At 33.0% G+C, this 17,245-nt stretch overlaps 1 protein-coding gene across 7 annotated transcripts in view; it reads right to left on the bottom strand.

Annotated features, from left to right (window-relative positions):
* Positions 1–17,245, bottom strand: part of Erbb4 (erb-b2 receptor tyrosine kinase 4) — a 1,059,983-nt gene that overhangs the window by 674,150 nt on the left and 368,588 nt on the right. Inside the window, exon 1 of one of the 7 annotated variants that reach the window (XM_058585186.1) lies at positions 1,402–1,629. The exons of the other annotated variants lie outside the window; for them this stretch is intronic. The gene's annotated coding sequence lies outside the window, so the exon portion shown is untranslated. Of the gene's footprint in view, positions 1–1,401; positions 1,630–17,245 lie in introns of those variants that run through there. 7 annotated transcript variants of the gene reach the window in all.

Here is a 17,245-nt window from a genome sequence, read left to right as displayed (position 1 = left end):
ATACACACACAGAGTCTTTCTAATTTACTCTGCCGTATTTTGTTTCTGTAGAAGTGCTAGGTCCTTAACTTTAATGTAGGTACTGGACTTGACAAGCAATTAAAGCAAACAATTTCTACTCATCAAGGCTTGCCAAATTAGTCATCTGCCATCTGGCCCATCATCTGGTTCTCCTTGAGGTCTTGCTGTGAATCTGGATGCACTATCTCAGATTAAGAGGGACAGTATAAACCTCCAAGCTGGTGAAATGCCAATGGGAGCTAAGTATGTAAACATTAGCAAACATCTTTCTTCCCTAGATTATCATGCCTTCAACCATCCCCTTGTGTGTAATCAAAACAAGCCTGATTCTGATGCCTTATCACTGTGAGACCTTTGCTACTCAGTGTAATTAAAGTGGCAGTGTATGGGACTTTTTCCTGTTAGATTTAAATTAAAAAAAATACAGAGTGTTGGTGTTGCCAATATGATGCTATGCTCACATATCAAGGCTGATTTTGTAAGCAATTGATGAAGAAATACATAAAGAAACAGACAATAGCCTGTCTCTTGCACTGCTTTCATTGAGAGACTTCCTTTTTGTTAACTTGGCTAACTATATGCAATAGGAACATTCTAGGGACAATCAAGTTGTAACAGTAATGGGAAGACATGAGAGAGACAAGAATGAAACATAGTACTGTTATCACCACCATGCTCCAACTCAGTACAGCATAAGGGCAATAGGTACATTTCTGCAAATGCACTAAGTAAGGTACCCTTCTTCAGAATGCAATAAACCCCATACCAGGACTCATGACCTGCTATCAAAATATGGGCTGCATTTTATCACCCTCTGTGTCTTGGTCTGTGTATAGGTAGTAATAAGCATGCACAACTGTAAACAGAAGACTTAGTCAGCCCCACTATCCTTGTTTATCCATCCCTAATTGCTCAGTCATGGTAAAGGTGGGTGGAAATAAGTAACACACCTTCAAATCAAAGGTTCACTAATATCAAACTTGGTGAGGAGAAATGCAGTAGTTACACTTCTTCCCTGAAGATCCTTTACTGTATCTTCAGATAATCTACCTGTAAAGCCTAAATTGAGATTTTCTTCTAACAAACTTTTCTGGAATGTTTTAGAAAGCAATTTTTTTTTTTTTTTTGGTACCAGGGATTGAATCCAGAGGCGCTTAACCACTAAGCCATATCCACAGTGCCCCCCCCCCCTTTTAAATATTTTTAGCTGTAGATGGACACATGCTTTATTTTGTTAATGTAGGGTTTTTTTTTTTTTTTTTATGTGGTGGTGGGGATTGAACCCAGGGCCTCACACATGCTAGGCAAGTGCTCTACCACTGAGCTACAACCCCAACCCCACAGCCCATTTTTATATTTTATTTAGAAATAAGATCTCACCGAGTTGCTGAGGGCCTCGGTAATTTGCTGAGGCTGGCTTTGAACTGGAGATCCTCCTGTGTCAGCTTTCCAAGTCCCTGGGATTACAGGCATGAGTCACCATGCCTGGTTTAGACAGCAATTCTTAATTCACATTTTTGTCTTGAATGATAAACCTACCAGATATTAATACAGATTCATCATAAAATACATCATGTTACAATTTATTTTAAATTATTTCCTTATAGCCTAAATTCTATTATTCAAGAAGATTCTATAATTTCTAGTATATTGGTCCCTCTAAAACCAGATTTAGCACAGTAGTTAGTAGTTAATTTCATAACATAATTATACTTTAAAGTATGATTGCAAACAATTTCCAAGTATCAACTGTAACTGAGAACTTGATCAGGAAATAGCCACCACTAGGGCACTATCTGTCATTCATTCATTTGTTCTGACATGCATCTATTTAACAAATGGTAATTGGGCAACCACAATATATGTTATGGGACTCTGAATTAAGTGTAAAAGGAAAATAAATAAAGACAGCTATATCTCAAATCTAGATCATTTTACATTATAATAAAAATGCTGTATAAAATTTTTAGAAATTACAATATTATACAGATTAGATAAGACCTATTAAAGAGAAATGTTTTTTTTTTTATGATTCAATGCCACTAGCCAAGATTTAAAGTCAAAATCAAAATTTATCTTCCCTTCAATAACATATAAAGAAGGATGCCTTTCCACACACATAAGATCTATATCATTTTGAATTTTAAAAGGTAGGTATCACTCTGAAAAGCAATTTTCAGGGAGGTCTTTTCCTGTAATAGTAGAAAATGGTCCTATCAATTCATTCAGTAGCATCTACATCTTAAAACATAGCACTATACCTTAAAAAAAAAAAAAAAAAAAAACTATGCTCAGCCGGATTCATGTGTATCAGTTCTAAGATCATTCATGTGTGAAGAAAGACAGGGAAAAAAATTGCTTCAATAGAGTCAAGATACATGCATTGTTCAAAACTATTCCATTCAGGACTCAGTTTAATCAAATTCCCATTCCAAATCACTTAATAATTATATGATGGAATATGTTGTGGATTTTGTTGTGTTTGTAGACCTTTCCCTTTTCTTCAATTCAAAGATCTGATGTTATAGTTGGGGGGGTATTCCTAAGACAATCCACAGTTGGTGTCACTAGCAACTTCCCTATCACCCCATACATTGAAAGGTCAGAAAGCAGAGCATTAGCCTCTATATGGTCATTCACTTAATTTGGGATGTTTTCCAATCTAAGTTTCACCGATCTTTGAATTTAAGAATCTGATATTCTATTTGGGGTCTTTGTTATAATGAAGAAGCAAGGGATAAGATCTGTAAGAGACTTGAAAGTAAAAGCCCAACCTTTTAGTGGAGTCTGCCTCATTCGACATGACATATAAAGAGCAGAGTTGACATTTAACACATTTTTTTGTTGATGTTAAACATGAACTCAGAAATGTCTTTTTCATTTAAAAGTAATACTTTTTAAAAAAATAAATATGATATGTGCTATGTAATAACACAGTTTAACTTTTTTACTTGTTCTTTTGTCATAAGTTTTAAGCAATGATAAAATAATAAATACTAAAACACATTGAAAGTTGTTTATCTTATCTCTGATAATTTGGCAAACGCAGGTATTAAAATATCAGGTTTGACACTAAAAATACCCCAATTCTCCCTAACACTAATAGAAGTTCCATAGTATCTGGTTTAGTTTTTAAAGAAGAAAATGACTTATGACTTCCTTTCTTTATATAAGTTGTGGCCAGTAATAAGGGAGAAAGCCTTTAATTATAGGTTTTACATCATTTATTATTTGCATTGGTATTTTAATTAAATGTGAATACTTGAGAGCCTGTGAAAACAAACATAATTTTATGTATTAAAAATTTATATATTTAGTGATTGACAAGGTTTATAAGTACAAAAATACTTTCTAGACAGTAAATAAAAAGTTTAAACTAAATTGCTTGACGTTTACCTAGAACTAGAGGTAGGAACAGAAACTATATACTGCTATTTTTAATCCTACCACAGCACAAATCTGATCAATTTTTAAGAGGTGAAGGTTACCTTATATGAATATGACTCATTTTCAATTCCTGCCAAATATATCTTTTGTTATACAAAAATAATGTGTACTTTATGATAAATTATTCAAATAAGTATTTTTGTTACAGAATTCAGGTTTTACTATACCTTTTCTGCCAAGACTAAATAGAACCAATTTTCAGTTATAATTCTTTGTAAATGCCCATTGTTTTAGATATATTTACCACAACATTATAATTTGTAAACATTTCACCAAATCAAATAAAATTCTAAAATATTTTCTTAAAAATACAATTATCTGGGGCTAGAGTTGTGGCTCAGCATTAGAGCACTTCCCTAGCATGTGGGAGGCGCCAGGTTCAATCCTTAGCAACACATAAAAATAAATAAATAAAGGTATTGTGTCCAACTACAACTAATATATATATATATATATATATATATATATATATATATATATATATATATCCTTTTATATACATAAAACATTGAGAAAGAAATATAGTGATATATTAAAATGTTTTCTTTTTTAACTCAAATATTTGTGAGTGATAATTGCTGTGAATGTTTACCTGCCATTTCCATTTTTGCCAATTATAAATATGAACTTTTATATTTAAAATGTGATTTTCATTGTTCAAAATGATTTTTTAAATATTTTAAGAAAAACTACATAGAAAACCATTCCAGATTATGCCAGTTCTTTATAGATATGTGTATGTTAACCCAAATTACCAAAATTTTGATAATCTTATAATACATTAATCCTATAATTTAATACATTGACATTTTCCATAAAATCATGACTTACAATTCTTTTTGAATGTAAACTCTTGAGAAATTTTATTTTATAGCATTAAAAGTAGAAGTGTAAAAGAATGTATTCTAAAAATATACTGTGATATATACCTAGTCATCTATAAAGGAAAGTTGAAAAAAAAAAAAAACTAATTTGCTAGCTGAGTAGAAGAGGAAACTTGATAGTGTGTGTGTGCAGGTGTGTTTATATCAGTATTCTAGCTTCAATAAGTGCTATAGGTTCTTCATTAATTTTTACTATGTGATACAAATTTTGTGATATTGCTTCAGATTTATCAATAACATCAACTTAAATTTTGTACCTTAAATTATGTTATTCTGATTTTTAAGTATTAAATTAAATAATTATCAGAAGTACTTCCCATCAAAATATTAATAGTGTCATAAATTATAAGTGCCTTACATGCACATAGCCATAATCCTCAGAGCAACCATATTAGAACATAATTATCTCTTTTTTTAACAGATAAGGAAACTGAGACTAGAAAGTTATATAATATAACCATAGAATTAACTAGTGAAAGATGTAGGAATCAAAATTAGTTTTGATTTCATGAAGAGTTCTTGTGGCAAAATATGGCATTGGTTAACCGACATCTGCTAATACTCATTTTGAATTATTTGGGTTCTACACTAGTATGTATTATTCAAGTGAAAACGCCCTAAAATCATGTAAGCGATTTATATGTTGAGGACATATTACCTTTCATAAATTTAGAATCATATTGTACTTTTGTCATGCATTTCCTAGAAGTCTACAGGGGGTGCTACAGGTGATTATCATTAGATTTTGAAACCATATCAGAAGGATTTTAGAGTAGTCCAATCTCAACAAGAACAATTCGATTTTACAGACACAGAAACATGGCTCCCTGAACAAGGACTTTGTGACTCACTCCTCTCTCATTTTTTATTCCACATTGGAAAAAGAAAAGAGGTACAAAAATAGCCAAGTTTCTAAAAATACCTTTTAGTTACAAATGAAATTCAATCAAGTGCACATTGAAAATCTGCTCCAACACTTTAAGATCAGCATTTTCTCTCTCTTTTTTTTTAACTAGAAAGGTTTTTTTTTTTTTTACCTCTAAAAGATTTATCTACTCCTTCCCTCCAATTTCCTTCAACCTCCAATCTCATTTTAATAAATGTCATCCTTTTCACCCATTACTCAGGTAAAAATCTAGGCAACCAACTCCCCTCCCTTTTTTTTTTCCGCATTAATCTAAAGCACACACAAATTCTGTAGGCACCACCAGAGGTTGTATTAGCTACACATGAATAAAACCCCTACTTCAATGCTAAAGTCTTGCTGTAGGCAGTGTCAGGCACTTATAATCCTGTAACTTGGGAGGCTGAGGCATGAGGATCCCAAATTCAAGGCCAGGTTCAGTGATTTAGGGAAGCACACAGTTAATCTCTATCTGAATATTGTAATAGCTTCTCCTCTGATGTACCTGCTTTTCCTGCCCCTTTAGATTCTATTTTATATCAGATAGAAAATGACTTTATATTATTTAACCTTTAAATCAGATCATTTCTCTCCTTTGCTCAAATAACCCCACTGATTTTCAAATCACTCAAATGAAATTAAAAGTCCTTATCTAAAGCAGCAAAGCTCTGGTACTGTCTGACCTGTTACTTTTATGATATCATCTCCTATGGTGTTTCCATTCATGCACTAAGATCCTACCATGGGGCCATTTGCTTGTCTTTGAATGTGGATATAGAATTTTCTAAATGCTTATTATTGATTTGTAGATTTATCTATGGATCCATAACAGACCAACATTGGTTTGCATATGACACTTGGAGTACCCAAAACATTGTAATGCTCCAAAACATTATACCTAATATCTCTCAATCTCTACATGCCATATTATATCTTTATTTAGAATGTAAATTTTATCAGGCACAGACTATTTTGTTCACTACTCTTTTATAGCATTTAGAAATTCTTTACTCTTAGTAGAAATCTAATAAATATTTAATGAATGGATGGATGGATGGATGAATGAATGGTTATTGCAATGATGGAATTCTAGCTAGAAATCATGTTTAATATTTAACCCAACTGTTATTTTTTTAATACTCATAATGTCAAAAATCACAAAAATTTTTAGGAGATTAACAAGTCCAATTTATATCTCATTTATGTTATCAGAATTCAAGGTTAATAAAAGAACTCAACAAAGGTAGAATAGCTAGTCAGGGAAAAAAATGTCATATGCTTCACATTCCACTGAAGATTTTCATGAACCTGTCCAGTTTTGTGGAAAGAACTCCCAAGCATGATGCTCTGCTGCCAGAAGGAAAACTATATTATGAAAGTTGGCATGGGTACTTAAAAGCATTTGGCTAAACAGCACTAGTCACTTATGTAATTAGAAAATAGACCCTTAGTAACATCTTAATTTTTTTCAAGTCCTGGTTAAATAAAGACAAATGTATCTTGTTAAGAGGCAAGTTGTTTTGTCTTTTAACAGTGGTTTAACAAAAGGAGGAAGCATATGTAAACAGGACCTAAACAATATTGCATGATAAATACAATCCTCAAACATTTTGAATCAAAACATGTATTTCAACTTATATGTTAATGCATTTTACATTGAAAGGATCCTTGTGGAGATCACTTTATTTTTAAATAAATAAGCTTGTTGCAAGACAAATAACCACCTCCTAATTTAACTCTTTTGTAAATTTATATATCAAAGGTCACATTTGCTTAAATATAGTCACACTTGCACCAAACGATTGTATAACAATTAAATATCAATGGATTAGAATATTAAATTATTATAGCTATTATTATAGTTAATAACATTCATAAGATATCATGGATTTTAAAAATCTGTTATATTCATATTAACTACATTATCCTAAATCATAGAAGAAATGGTTTGAAGAACCAAAATTATTAGATTAAGTCCCAGGTTTCAAATTTGGGGTATCCTGGAAAAGATGACTTTCAGAGTTATTTTGAAATTTTTCATGAATTAGCAATAAAGTGATCCAATCTTCATAAATTCTAGATAGCTTTACCTTGGTATTATTTGTGACTTATGGGCTAGGAATAGAAGAATTGTGAAAATATATTAAGTTCTTTTATATTCGTAAAAATGGGAATGAATAATAAAACTTTCAACTGACTCTATTATAAACCTTTTTATATTTACACTTTATTCAAATATAAGTTAATTAAATATAGGAAAGTTACCAGAAATGTATCAGGGACATAAAATGGACTTGATGTCATCACAACTTTGGTTGTTGTTCTAGGGAAACTGCTCAGAGGATTCTACTGCATGCATGCCATTGATATTCTTTCAATATTGTGATTTATTGTGAATTTGCTTTGAGAATGAATTCTACAAGTTATGTTCCATATTTCTTGGTGTGTGTGTGTGTGTACATACAGACATATATAATGTGTGTATGTATGTATGTATGTATACACATCTATTCTTTTGAAATTGATTTAAACTTTACTAATTCTTCATAACCTATTAAATCAAATCTTGGTGACCTGTCTCATATTCAAGATTTGTCATAAATTGAAATTCTGCTAAAATACTCAAAATATAAACAAAATCTGATTAAACTGCCATCCATCATTCAACTCACCTACAACCATTCCTTTAAAAAAATTCATTATATTGACATCACTTTGAAGTTCTTTGACAAAATTCATGTCTATCATTGTCTCCAATATCTAAATGCTTTTCTTTTTTTCAGAAAAGGTGTGAATTACTCAGTTCAGTCCCTAAAATTCACATACAATGATTCATTCTATTTTCATTTGCATGATTATTTTACTTGTTTTCCAGTAAGTGGAAATTAATTCTCCCATATATAATTAGCCAGTTCATGGAACCCTAAGATTCTGTTTGTCATTACATTTTTAGGTAGACAAGACATGGTGCTTCTGTTATGCAAAAAGTACATGAAGTTTTATAGATATATGCCTAATTTACTGTATCTCAGAAAAAGTACATATTAATAATAAAATAAAGTATCAAGATAATAGAAAGTAAGACCTAATATACCTAACATCCAAGGTATGCCTTTTTTTTAGTTTCTAGTCTAAAAGCTTATCTTTATTTAATAATATTTCACACTCATAAACTAGATTTTCAGAATTAAAAAAGAAAACTTTAAATGTAATTGCATGTTTACTCTTCACACTTCTATAAAACTTAAAAAATTCTGAAACATAAGTCAAAAAATTTTGCACATATGTGAGCACAGAGATATAAGTTCCAATTGTCCTTGTATATTAAGTTTAATAATTGTAGTTAGAGGGAAAAATGCACTTGGAATGTCAGACACTAGAGAATAGTTTAAGGTTTTCTCAAGCCGCAGTACTCTGACTCATGAAGCTGGGTTGGGAATGATATTTCCCAGACATTGATAGATTAGTGGTCACATAATGATTGTTCATTCATCTGCAATCACAGACTCCTTTTACCTCATGATTATACCATCATCTTCCCAAATGAAGAATATTTTGGTATTATTTGTTTTAAATTTCAGGCATGTCTAGTATGTCCAGTATAAACTCAGCTCTCTTCCAGTAGCAAAAGCCTTTTACCCAAGTGTGGTGGCACATGCCTGAAACCCCCACAGCTCAGGAGGCTGAGGCAGGAGGATCACAAGTTCAAAGCCAGCCTCAGCAACTTAGTGAGACCCTGTCTCAAAGAAATAAAATAAAATAAAAAGGGGCTGAGAAAAAAAATTCACATGCCATACTAGAATTACATAAAAACATTGAAGAGACTGCTATACAGGTTTCCTTTAATAAATCAAACATTTACTATAGACCTGGTAGCTTTAGAATAACCTATTCCACTCACCCTACAACTTGGCCCCTAATGCATCTTATCCGTGAAACCCAGTAGTCAAATGTATGGTCTTGGCTTTGTCCACTCAGTCCTGGACAAGTCACTGACATCTAATGAGGAAAATCCACAGGAGCTCTTGTGCTACTTTCTAATCCTTGCCCTCTTATTTCTTCATTTTTATCAGTATGTTGCAGAACTCTGATTTCAGATTTGCTTTGTTGTGCATATTCATCTCTCAAAACTGTTCCCCTTGTATCACTGTTCTGGAAAATTCTGGTTAATTTGACCAGATCAACCTGAGAACCAATGAACCTGTTCCCAGTCTATACATTCCTTCTCCAATCTATACATTCCAAGGAGCATAGTCCATGTGTGCTTCCTGCTGTGTCTCCACTAGGGGGCCTGGTTACTCTTGCCTCTGATTTAGCTTTACATTGTCCTGGCATCTTGACAATATTGATCAATTTTGCTATGGTCAATATCTTCAGCTTTCAGCCTAAGAATCTAGCTGAGGAAAGGAACTAATTATTTAATGTTCCAGTAACATTTTTTTAGAGTGGACTCCTTCAGAACACCAATGTCCACCAAGTCTGTTACCCTAAATGGCTACAGACTGAGTACTGCATCACTTTCTTTCTTTCTTTCTTTTTTCTTTTTTGTTATTTTTACATATACATGACAGTAGAATGAATTTTAACATATTATACATACATGGAATATAGCTTATCATAATTCGGATCCCATTCTTGGAAATTTACATTGACTTGTTTTTATTCCATTCTCTGCCTTCTGTTGATGTCACCCTTTTTCAAACTCAACATTAAATAAATAGCCAATATAGGAATGCCAAACTTTGTTGAGAATAGAATTCTTGAAGCATATGGTGCTAAGTTAGTAGAAAAACAATTCTTAGCTAAGTAAGTATACTTCATTTGAAAATATGTACTATTCTTTCTCTTTCCTCTGTGAAAAGTCAGCACACTTGAGGGCCAAGTGTCGCCTGGGGACCTTAACTAGCATAAAACATCCTGTTGGTTCTGAAGCTGTGAAACTCCATAGCAACACTGGCAACACTTAAACTCCTCTGAGACTCCTACATTATTTATCTCTGAATAGCTAGGGGGCTTTTTGCAGAGAGGCCCCTAACTACTGCAAGCATTTACTCTATTTAATGCTTTTTAATTAACAGTGTACAAACACCAATTCAGTGTGAGCAAGTAAAGTCTATGCACATTCCCGGATTTGTTTTCTCAACAGATTTGAAATTCAGGAGTAGAATGGTGCCAGAATTTTCTTTCTCAGTCTAGCTATCCCTCTTAACAGGAAAATGTGTTTATTCAAGAAGACACTGGTTAAAATAGAATAAAGCTGACATATACACAACATAGAGGAATGAGATATCTGGGAGGAGAAGTTGCTCCAGGAAAGCTCTCTTGTTATTATTGATCTATTGTCAAGGAAAGAATTACAATTTAATATTAAACAATTGCATTTTCCCATAATATAATTTGTGGAGTTATAACTCTGAGTAATTAAAGGGTTAGGTAAGATCAACTTTGAAGCCATTGCCAGCTTTAACATTCTATGTTCAGAATCTCCTAGAGAGCTCCTATGTAGTGCCCAGTAATGGGACATAAACTGAGCATTATTACATCCTAAAGCACACATGATAAAACTCAAATCAGGCAACTCTGAGATAAAAAAATGAAGCAGCCGCAAACTACCGTATACCATAAACCATATAACCATATAACCCCAGAACTCCCTTTGTAAATACCTGAGAAAGAATTTTTTTTAAAAAAAAGAAGCATCCTCTTAAGCACAGTTTCAAAAATTGAGAGCATATGCACTGAAAAACTCCTATAGAGTATAAGACTTATCATAATACAACTGGATCCATTAAAATAAAGTTCTCTTAGTTTGAGAACATTGTAAAGCCTTGTGTAGCTCTCATCTTCTGTATGAAGCTCACCATAACCTTCAATGGAAGCAATGATTTTCTAACTACAGTGGCTGAAAGTTTCCTCATGGTTGCACTTGTGAGGAGGTGGAAACTGTAATCTTCTCAGGACTTTTGTCAGTCTTCTGATTTACCTTTCTTGCCCCTTCTTTTCATTTCTAAAATATACCAAATAATCCTTGAAATATTAGAGATCCAAGTGGCACCCTACATCCTTTATTGCTTTTGATGGAATTACTTTTTCTATAGACTGTTATGTTGGAATTTGCACTTATTAATGGATAATAGGTGGTTAAAAATTAATTTCTTTTTTGTTTTGTACTAATAAACTTAGTCTCTATTTTACTACTGCATGCATCACCAGGTGGCAGCATAATTCCCACAGAGTAACTTTTGGTGAACAGAGAAATGCTACAATGGCAAGATTATCATTCACTGCCACAGCTATAGGCATTTTTTCCTACAGTGAATATAGACTAAAAACTAGCTGTATTCAGGTAATCATATTAATAAACAGGAGTACACATGTTAGCATATACCAACAACACAACCAGCAAAAGCTGACAGGGAAGGGGGAAGCTATCATTAGATGTGTTTGTGTATTACCTCTGTGAAGCACAAGAATAATAAAGTTATTATTACTTTCTGAAAAGCTTTACAGTTTGAAGGTAACAGTGACCAAGAAAAATCAGATCACATGACATATTTTTTCCCTTAATATTAGGGAATGGAAGTATCAGGGGAAAAAAATACACATTTTGCAAAGAATTGACAATGAAAACTGGGAAATGTGTAGAGTAGTAGAGAATATCATAGTTTGAGAAGAATTACAAACTATTACATTTTAATATTTACATTTGATTTTATACATTAAAATGAATGATATATGGAAAACATAGTTTATTATGAATTTATCTTTCCATGACATTCCAGTTTATAAAATGTCTACCTGGCATGTCATTGCTACCTGGCATGTCATCTTTCAAAGCTCACATTATGTTGACATGAAAATTTTAAAAGATTATACTCAGTACATGAATTATCTTTGAAAGAATTATATATAATATATATAGAGAGAGAGATCCATTAAAAACATATATATATATATATATGTTTTTAATTATATATATATATATGTTTTTATATATGTTTTTAATATCCATTAAAAAAATATATATGTTTTAAGGATCTATAAAATGAAATGGGTCATAAAATGTTAAAAGGTATTGTAAATTTTATAGGAAAATAAACAACTTTTAAAATTCAATAGTATGGCAACAAAGTCTACAATATCACCAAAGAGATTAAAATATTTTGCTAACTTACAGAAAGGAAGAAACAGCAGCACTTTAGTATATATAACTGAAAATGGTTCAAACTTGTCTTTACTCTCAATGTACAAACATGCCAAGATGTTTTAATTTTTAAAAAATCAAACACACATAGCCCACCAACTTACACACTTCCATTAAACCATAAAATATCATTTTCATTCACCCCCTCCTGAATTTATTCATTCTCTTTTATTCAATAACCATATATTTTTATAACTTATTCTCCTATCCTAAATATTTGATTAATTTCTGGGAAAAACAGACATGCAACAAATTCTTTGACATAATTTCTCAATTGTTCAGACACAACAAAAATACCATGAGGGTAAGAACATGGAGGGCACAGACTATAAACCCCTTCAGAGTAGGGACTGTGTTTATCTTGTTCATTGATGATTAACTAAAGTAATAGGAAGTGAACAAAAGGCACTCAACAGATTCCTGTGCATGTATACTATGCCCAAATTTCCCCAGAAACTGAGCAAGAGATAAAACTTACAACACTATTATATTAATTTCCTGGTGCTGCCATGATAAAGCACCACAACCTGGTGTTAGAACAAAGAAGATGAAAATCCTGGTGCCAGGAGAAACAGACTCCCACAGGTTCCCCACCCTGGGCATCATAGCTCCACTTTCTACCTCCACCTCCAAACAGCTCTCCCAATTTCTGTCTTTACATGACTATTTCTTATGCAGACCACTCACTTTGATTAGAAGTCTACCTTCTCTTCTATGACCTCATTTCACTATTACATTTACATTCCTATTTCCAAAGAAGGTCACATTCTGTGGTACAAAGGTTAGGATTTCAACATATTCAAACCAGAACAACTAGTAACATCACTTTTGTCTTCTTCTGCACTTCCACTTTTCTCCTCAGTCCTCCTTCACTGGCATTCCTTCCCATAAAAGGAGATCATTTGGGGATCATGCTGTGGATGGAGGGCCAGTGTGCTAAGAACTTAGATTAACCTCTCATTGCTCAACCTGAGATTATCTGTTGTTTTGCCAGATTCATTCTGCTTGTGCTGGGTTTGGCTATGGTAAAATCATACAAATTACCATCATTTACGAGAACTGCTTACAGTCATGCCTAATTATCATGCAGTAGAATAACAATTATGCATATCATTAAATTCATGTGAGATGATCTTTGATGCAAGTTTTATTTGATTATGGCACTAAACTCTGTTCATGCATGCCTGGCCTTCATAGTGGGTTGCTTGCTCAGGAAGAATGGTTGTCTCTGCTGCTTTAAATATAATGACAGTAATATTAGCCATAACTCTAACATTCTTCACTAGAAATATCAGTTCCATAACTTGGTATCCACTTTGTGAAAGTTTACTGCAATCAAGTCTGGATTTAAAATACAATTATTTCATTTATAAAATCTGAATTAAAAAGCACTCATTTTTAAAGCAAAGTGTGGTGATATGTATCAAATCAGGGATGTCATTGTATTCAATATCTAATATGTGCACAATATTTTTTCATGCACATCATATACACTAGCTCCTTTATTTCAGGAACACATTTAAGTGGATAAATTAAAATTATATTTAATTTTTTAAATTATAAAAATAATATATGTGAATTTTAGAAAATTTAGGAATTATAAAGGGGTAAAAGTAAGAATAATCTATAGTCACATCACACCATCCAAAAATTGATGCTCTAACTTTTTTTTTAAAAAGACAGAGAGAGAGAGAGAGAATTTTTAATATTTATTTTTTAGCTTTCGGCAGACACATCTTTGTTTGTATGTGGTGCTGAGGATCGAAACCAGGCCACAGGCATGCCAGGTGAGCGTGCTACCGCTTGAGCCACATTCCCAGCCCAGCTACTCTAACTTTTAAAAGAGCATTGGCGCCAATAACTTGGCAAATCCCCAGTCCCACTCATTCTGGGTCGCCTTGATCCTTTCATTCTGATATGTCTGAACTGAGATTCTGTTTTACAAAAATTTGATTGATTTTTACTTAATAGATCACATAACTATATTGTTGTTTGAACATTAAGATTGACTTAGAATTTTGAGTATTTGTAAAATGTAGCTGAGTATGGCTCTACATAAGAGGTCCTGTGGTCAAATGCGTCTCTATAACATCTACTTTAGTGACCACTTGCTAATTACTTTTCTCTGACTGAAAATTTCCTTTACAATAGGAAGTTAATAATAATTTGTTAAAGAATTACTATGCTGGTTAAATGAAACAACCTATATAAAGCAGTCAGGAGCAATATAGTACCTAGCACATCCTAGGGCTCAAAGAAATAGCAACTGTTAAAGAATTATTTTACAGAACATGGAAGTGTCTATGGCACTCATTCATTTTCCTCTTTCTATCTGGACTTCCCTTCCATCCTTCATTACAAGTGTCTCTTCCTTTGTCATTTAAATATTTGCCTATAGAACTTAGACATCATCTCTTATCCTACATTCTCTCCCTAGAGAACCTTACCCACTCCAGTGATTTCCATTAGTATCTAGACACTGATAGGGCCTGTATTTCTATTTACAGCCCATATCATACTTCCTGAGCTTTCTGCCCCGTATCTACTTACTGCACATCTCTAGTTGGAAGTCTAAAGGCTTTTCAAAACACAACAAGTTCAAAATTAAACTTTTTTCTTTTTCTCAAAATGAGCTTCTGCTCTTATGTTTCCTCATTCGGTAAATAACCATGAATAGCTCTTAGCTACTTCAGGAAGAAGACTGTTATTTTCCTCTCAGTTCTCCCTCACCCCACAGCAAATCCATCCAGTCTCTGTTATTCCAAATCCCAAACAGCTTTCATACCTTTATTTCTCTGGTTCCCAACTGACACTGCCCAACTACCCTGGTCTACATTATTCTCATCTTTTATCTAAATTATTGTAACATCCATCTGAACAGAATTCATTCAAACCATCCCATACAGTGCTGTGATTTTCTTAAAAATAGAAATCTGATCATGTAGTACTCTGGTGTAAAGTCTGTCAATAGTTTCCCTCAGTTTCTCTGATGAAAGGCTTAGAAGGTATGGATCTTCCAGCCTTGCCTTCCTGCCCAGCCTACTGCTGGGTATTCCCCACTCCCACTTCATCTCATCTAATCAGCACTCTCCACACCATAGTGTCTTCCCATGAACTCCTCTCACTACACAGGAACTATAATTTCTACCCTTTCTTCACCAAGCTAACTTCTTATTTACTCAATTCTCAGCTGATGGTCAAAACATTTTTAAAAACAACATCTACTGTTACAGTTCCACTAAGGACACTAAATGTCATATTGTGATAAGTTGTACAGAAAAATGGCTTTGCCATTAATGATATATTTTAAACTCAGTGGAATGAATATTCTCTATTGTCCAAGTACTGAATATATATGCATTTATACATATTCAAAGGTAGAGTTACATGTCAAGTTAGAGTTTGTAGAAGGAAGCACCAGATGTGAAAAAGGCACATTTTTTATTTGAAAAGAGATACAAAATGAGATTTCTCAACACATCTCACCACTTTGTGAAAATACATCAGGCATAAGCTGATGGATGATACCTCTAGTCTCCACAATAGTGAGTACTTCAGGAGATAATAGTTATCTATGCAACAGGTCAACTCTATTGCAATGTCCCCAATGATTGGATTCCACCTAACATTAGATAGGTTTTTAATTATAATTCTCTCCAAGCCAAGAAAACCTAAATCATTTTCTCCATCCCAATAACTTACAAACATATGCTATATTCAGTACCCTCATTTGTTGCCAGTGATGAAAAATATGTAGATAACTAGAAAGTTTATTTTTGTTTCGTTTCACTTGAGAGCCCACTGGCAAAAAGGGAACATTAAAATACTTGAAGATTCCCACATTCTAACACTGATGTTAAGCACCTTAGCAGAACAATGCTCTCCTAGAGATAGTGAATAAACTATAACTCAACTAAATATATTCTGCACTTCCCACCCCATATTCCTGACTCCTCTTGTCCTACTAAATGAGGCTATTATTAGCTTTCATAGATTGCATTTTTCTTCCCAATTCTTTCTTCCTACTCTAACCATCCAATATCCCTTCCTTTTGTACTGTAACATTGTACTTCCTTTTTCTAAAAGTAGAGTATATTTGCCCACCAAACTGATGCTGGGTTTACCCTTCTGATAAACTGTGATCTGGCGAACAGAATGTATGCAAGAAGTGAAAATCCCAATTCTCAGCATAGGCATAATGAAACATTACATGTTCTACTGTCCCTGTATTTTACTACTACTCTCCAAAAGACAACAGGTCCCAGCAAAGATGAGAGACACAGAGGGGCATGGAGGACCTATGACTTGGAAACAAGCCCAGACTAGATCAACCAATTCACAGACAAATGATTGAGAATAGGACCATCTTCCTAAGGCACTGAGTTTGGGATTGCCTGGTATGTAGTATTACTTTGTAAAATGTTAAATGACAAATCTTAAGCTTCATTTACCTCTTTTCCAAAAATCAGTCTTGGCACCATCAAAGTAAATTTTGGTAAGATTCCCATTTTTTTCCTCCTCTGGGTTCTACATGTATCAATATAACAAGGGCCTCAACTTCCACAGGCTTACCAAACACAATATTCTTCAGTGAGTACTTACTGATCTTAAATAAAGCCCATGTTCTTTGAAAGGTAAAGAACCTATGGGGAAAAAGGATACTTCCCCATAGGTTTTATTTATTGATATTTATTACACTGAGATACAATATAATAAATCCTATGGAAAGAAAAATACAATGTATTAAAACCAACATAGCATATTATACTTTTATATCTTTTAAAT

This window comes from Marmota monax, unplaced genomic scaffold (assembly GCF_021218885.2).
Source record: "Marmota monax isolate L192 unplaced genomic scaffold, Marmota_monax_Labrador192_F-V1.1 WCK01_AAM20220418_F8-fsc00136, whole genome shotgun sequence".
NCBI lineage: Eukaryota > Metazoa > Chordata > Mammalia > Rodentia > Sciuridae > Marmota > Marmota monax.
This window is presented reverse-complemented; position numbering and strand designations above follow the sequence as displayed.